Source organism: Hippocampus comes, unplaced genomic scaffold (genome assembly GCF_001891065.2).
Source record: "Hippocampus comes isolate QL1 unplaced genomic scaffold, H_comes_QL1_v1.1 scaffold53, whole genome shotgun sequence".
Taxonomy (NCBI): domain Eukaryota; kingdom Metazoa; phylum Chordata; class Actinopteri; order Syngnathiformes; family Syngnathidae; genus Hippocampus; species Hippocampus comes.
The window spans coordinates 274,537-279,459 of NW_017805707.1; positions in this window are offsets into that span (position 1 = coordinate 274,537).

The following is a 4,923-nucleotide window of genomic DNA, read 5'->3' on the forward strand; positions in this document are numbered from 1 at the left end:
ACGAGAGCGGCTTTTGAATGTCCTGATTTCATCTCGCTGACGACAGTCACTCCAAAAAGTCCGTCGCGCCGACTGTTATTTTCAAGCAATTTCACGTGCTCCAACAAATCCATGAAATCTGAAAAATAGAAACGCCTTGCTCTTTCTTCACTGACTTTTTTTTTTTTTTTCGACAGGATGATATTAGCCAAATTGGGGTTGCCGCATATTTTGACGTATCCCGTGAAATAATTTCCTCAAGGGGACGTCCTACATTTCGGATCTTTTGGAACCAGCGGCAGCAGTAGTGACCCGTCGCTAACATTTCACTCCGTGACACGCTCAAAACTAAATCTATCCAGTCTAGCGTTGGAAGGAGAAGGAGCAACTTCTCTCGTACGGACGGGATGACCTGCAGGAATACGACTCGCTCCGACAAGCGCCTCCTCGCCGCGAGTGTCAAAACAGGCGCCACGCTCGGCCAACCCGACGCCCCGATGCCCAATTGTACTTGGCAGTCTGACTTCGGATCACAGCGAATGCGCCAAGGACGACTTTCAACAATACAAAGTCTCCATCATCGTTGCGCCACGTTGGCGCCCGCGGTCCGTCATTTAGACGCCACGTATCGAGGACAGAGTGGGAAAGGTCACAAAGAAGCCGAGTTTGAGGGGGGTCTCAAAAGCGTCAAGCGCTCGATTAGCCATACAAAGTAACAACAGTGGCAGACGTCGAGATTTAAAAAGGCCCCGACCACGATAGTGTCACAATCAAGCGCATCAGCATTAAGAAAGAAAAAAAAAATAAATCACCCGTCTGCAATTTCACTTGATGAAATCAGCATCTAAGCAGGGCTGCTCTATTTTGCCAGTAATGACTCTGCAGAGTGTCTCATTGATTTGTTTGTTTTTTTTGTTTCCCCTTGCTAGCGAGACGAGGCTAATTACTGTGTCACCAGCTTCGTGCCAATTGGCTGGGGGAAATTTTGACCGTTGAAACGCAAGCAGGATCCCAAGAAGAGAGGAATTCCCAAAACCGAGTTTACGCAATAACGATTCGGTCAAAGAGCAAACGGCCACGTATCCTCGAAAGCGGGCTTGATCAAACTTTTTGCATCACGGGACGCATTGCACAGTCATGCTAATGCTAACGCCGATATTTAATCGGCGAACTGCCAGAGGAATTAAAAAAAGCTCCCCATTTTCAAGATTTAAGAAAAAAAAAATGACAATGTGATGATCTGCCTTCCTTCCTATTATGGTGCACCTGGCGAATGTGATGTGGTGGCGCCCTCGTGGGATAGGAAGCCAGGTTGGACTATAACGTCCTCCGCCGCCCTGAATCCCCAAGCTACAGTTTGACAAGCGCTGCTTTCAAGGATGCTCGTAGTTCCGGGCTGAAGATGCAAACTTCCTTGGACAGCTGCAAAAAAAAAAAAAAAGTGGCTTACCAGCCTCCATTGCGAGGCTTCCCCGTCACCCCCCAGATGCCCCGCAGCCAAGCGGGAAGACGCGGCGTGACATGCAATTGAGCATGGCGCCCCCCCCACCGCACACCGCGCAATCCATCAGCATCACTGTCAAAGCCTGCGTAAATGTTGATGGACGGGGAAGCCGCCGCCCCCTTCAGTTCGAGACGTGAGGAAGCCAAACGTGTGCTTCCGACCACTTAGGACTGAAGCCGATGCAATGCGAAAACTTTCTCGACACCAACGACTTTCCTATTTTTCAGCCAGTCGCTCAAAATATCTTCCAGAGAAAGAGAAATATGAAGACGTGAAAACGGGAAACGGTCAACTAACCGCGAATATACAGGAGATGACCGGATGAACCCCCCCCACCCACCACCCAGACACTCGCTGATGTTATTTAGATGCAGATGCGATCAATACTGATGCGCAGGCCTCGTTGTCACCGGCCTTTGTCACTTTTGTCGGTGCGCGGCGGGAAAGGGGACGATCCATCCCGGGGGGGGACGACTCCAGCGGGAATGACCTTTCACTTTTTGTCATTAGCACCTCGCGCTAAATGAGCGAGCGGGCTCATTATGCAAAGAGCCGGCGGGCTTTTTGAACACGGGCTGCAAGCAATCGAGACGGGAATGTCAGCTCGGCGATTTCAAACTTCCCTTTCAAGCCCGAACCGTGACTCCAAACCTTACTTTGAAAGCCTAACCCGGGGCCCAACACAAGTTGTAAGCGCACGGCAAGAATGAAACATTGATGGCGTGTTTGAGAGCTTTTTTTTTTTTTTTGCGATTCGGCCGCAGAAACCATTTCCAGGTGAAGGCTATTTTTGCATGCGGGCGCACGCTCGTGGACCAGGAGAGCGCGTGAGAGCGCCCGCCGCAAATGGAAAGTGCGCGACGACCTGAGTAGGCGAGCGCGGCGTGTGTCTTGAAAGTCGAATCATGCGCACCTAATTGATCGTTCGGAATGCGGCCGATCATGCGGAAATTGATTTCGAGCCGTCGTCTTAACAAGGTTATACAAAGTATTGTATTTTTTTTTTTTTTTTGTAATTTTTTTTTTTGCCTCGACGGGCTTCGGTAAATCTCAAAAGTCGACCTTTGCGCAACGGCTCACCCCGCTTGTCAAGACACGTCGTCTGGCGTATGACAACTCAGCTGTGGTCAAAACAGCACCTCGCCCGCTCCGCTCATGAATCAAAACACTCCACCGGCGTTCAAGCTCCCCCTCGGGGTGCTGAGCGAGCACCTGCTGCAAATCCCCCCCGTCGCAGAACATTGACAAACAATCTCCGTGAATATAAGCTGCTCGTTTGTGGACTAATTGAGCCGTTGCCTCCGAACGCTGAGGCGGCGGTGGCGGCGGCGGCGACTACGGGCGAGCAATTAGGAGACAGATGTCGCACAAGCGGCGGGCAAACACTCGCCTCGGGTAATTGGAGGCGACAGGTTTGGACTCCGAGGGTGAGCGCGGGCCGTCGGAGACGCGGCGACGGCCAAATAACTCACTTTTATGGCTGTCAGTCCTTTTCCAGCGCAGTAATTTTATATTGGATTTACTATACGGGCCATTTACTTTCAAAGCAGGACACCTGTGTCGCTTTGCTCGGAGCGACTGCTGGGATTTATTTGGCGGACGGGGCGTCGCTGACATACGTGGACGAGGATGTCGACGGCACCATTAGAAGCGAGCGCTGACCTACAGTACATTCGCGACATCTCGTTGAATATTCGTATCATCGAATTTGATTTGGGAGTATTTTTCTTGCATGCACTGCTTCCAGTATAAGCATCTTAGATTTTTTTTTTTTTTTAATGACGAATCGTTGAAGTTTTGACCCGGATTCAAAGAAAAACGTAGACCAAGGGAGGAATTTTTGGTCTGTAGACTAACTTGTATCGTCGCGAGGCACACTGGAGGCGACGTACGCGACAACCGCTTCGCGTGATAAATATGCACACAGCCAATCGGCGAAAGGCCTCATATTCTAAATGCGCCCAACTCCGAAGGCGTCGACGCTACTTGCCAAGTCAAGAGGCGACGAGAGCCCCCCCACACCCCCTCCGCAGCCGCCCCCCCGCGGGCTTCATCATCACAGCGAGCACACATGCGAGCCTCGCCGGCACATTATGGAAATAAACGGAGATGGCCGAACGCGGCGAGTCACGGACGCGGATCCGCGCGGCGGATCGCCTCGGGCCGTCTCCGGGGAGCCATTACGCGAGGAGCGCCGCGTGGAATTCCGAGCGTTTGCCCGCCGCGCGACGCGCCGGTAGGCGAACGCGTCCGGGAACGGGCGCGCGCACTCCAAGACAATAGCGCCGCGGCGCCGGAGTAAGGCGCGCGCCGTGAATTCAGAGCAGCTCGGCTCCAAATTTCCTGTCGTTTGTCATCACGTCTCATCTGCATACATAATTCAGAAACAAGCGAAAGCCGCTTCCAACTCTGGAACGAAAACAACTCGGCGAATGACTTTGGCGACTTGAAAGTTACTTCAATGCGCGGGTGCCAAACTAAACGTCGGTCACCTTGACTGGTTAGATTTTTCTTTGGTGAGTTGGTTCATTACTTGGTTAGTAGACCGATGAGTGACTACTTTGGTTGGTTGGCTGGCTGGTTGGTAGTGGATTTGTTACTGGGTTAGTTGAGGAGTTTATTGGTTAGTTAGCTCTTGGTCATTTGGTGGGTTGTTTTGATAAGTTGGTTGGCTTTTCGTTCGGTCTGGTTGGTTCAATCGTTTCGTTGCATTGATTGATTACTTGGCTGGTTGGATGATTGATCAGCTATTGTTTAGTTGATTGGTTGGTTGCTTTACTGTCTCGTTTGCTAACTTGGTTGGGAATTTGTTTGGTTGGTTTGATTAGTTGGGTTCCATTCATTTGTTCCACTAAGTGAAGGCATTTGTTTGGGTGATTGGTTATTTGATGGGTTGATCATTAGGTGGATGATTGATTGGTACCTTGGTCGGCAATTGATTGATCCTTCTTTTTTTTAAAAAAAATTAAATTAATTGTTTGGTTTGTTTGTCAGTTGGCTGAAAGGTCACTTGGGCGTTAATTCATGACTAGGCTAGCTAAAAGGTTACCGAATTGGGTGAATTGTTTGGGGTTTTTTTTTCCTTGCGTTTCCCTGCATCTTTAACGGCCCGTCTCCCCGCACGGCTCGCGTCCACGTCGTTGAGAAAAGCTTTTGTGAGGCTGCTACTTGACAGACAAGCAAAGTGATGTAAAGCCGAGCAGCTGTGAATAAAAATGCGCGCTTTTGCTTCCCCGGTGGCGGCAGCAGCAGCGCAAACTTTGCATTCTGCCAGCGTGGATCCACATTTTCTTGTTTACAAGCTGCCTTTTGTCCCTCTTCTCTTCATTTGGACAGAGCTGAAACTCCTTAATTGATTTAAGCTACCGAGAAAATGCACCGCGGAATGTCAAACCCCCAAAAGCTATTGTTGCTCCCCCCCCCCCCTCTGCCCCCCCTCC